This window comes from Echinops telfairi, unplaced genomic scaffold (genome assembly GCF_000313985.2).
Source record: "Echinops telfairi isolate 266 unplaced genomic scaffold, ASM31398v2 ScPeMD7_18;HRSCAF=68, whole genome shotgun sequence".
Taxonomy (NCBI): domain Eukaryota; kingdom Metazoa; phylum Chordata; class Mammalia; order Afrosoricida; family Tenrecidae; genus Echinops; species Echinops telfairi.
The window spans coordinates 88474822-88475744 of NW_022103915.1; positions in this window are offsets into that span (position 1 = coordinate 88474822).

Below are 923 nucleotides of genomic sequence, written 5' to 3' on the forward strand. Positions count from 1 at the left end.
TCTACCTTGCGTATCCTCAGTATCCTGAAAGAAAGCCTGGCAGTCCACTTCCTAAAATATCAGCCATTGAAGACCCTGTAGAGCACAGTTCTATGCTGACACCCACGAGTCAGAACCTACTTAAAAGAGCTGGTTAAAATATACTAAAAAGAAGAATGGTATCTACTGAATAATATCTACTCCTCCCCAAAGTAATTTTCTGTATGCTCTAACATCCCAGTAGGATTCTCTATCCAGTTATCAGCTACTACTGAGGGTCCCAGGGACTTGATTTCTATAAAGTGTGTCTTCCTTTAAGTGGATTTATCAAGTGACCATAGGCTCACATTTGAAAATGCAGAAACCAAAAATCAGGAGCTGATACCAAGTGCTCAAGTAGAACAAAAATGTTTTGAAAATGATGATGGCAAAAAATGTACAGATGTGCTTGACACGATGTATGTATATATGGATTGTGATAAGAGCTGTATGAGCCCCCAATAAAATGATTAGGAAAAAGAAAGAAAGAAGATGCAGAAACCACTTGAAATTTTGCACTTCTCTCTTCATGAACAATCTTAGAAACATAAACATTTACTGCCTACCCTGTATATACTACAATAGCGTTACAAAATTAGCTTGGGCTTTGAAATCAACCAGGTCCACTTTTTAAATTTTGATTCGTTTTTACTTTGATACTAAGGGAAGGCAGAGGTGCCCTGGTATCATAGTGGATGCAGTATTTGGCCGCTAACCAGAAAGATTGTTTGTGTGTTTGACAAGAATAAAATAACAATGTAAATACAAAGAAAGGATAAGCAAGAAGAACTGCCATCAATATTTTAAAAGCCAGGGAAGAAATTTTTGTTGTGGAATAAGCAAGAAATGTTTTGCCCTAAATCAAATTAAAACCTATATTTTAATCCAGGTTCCATCACTCATTT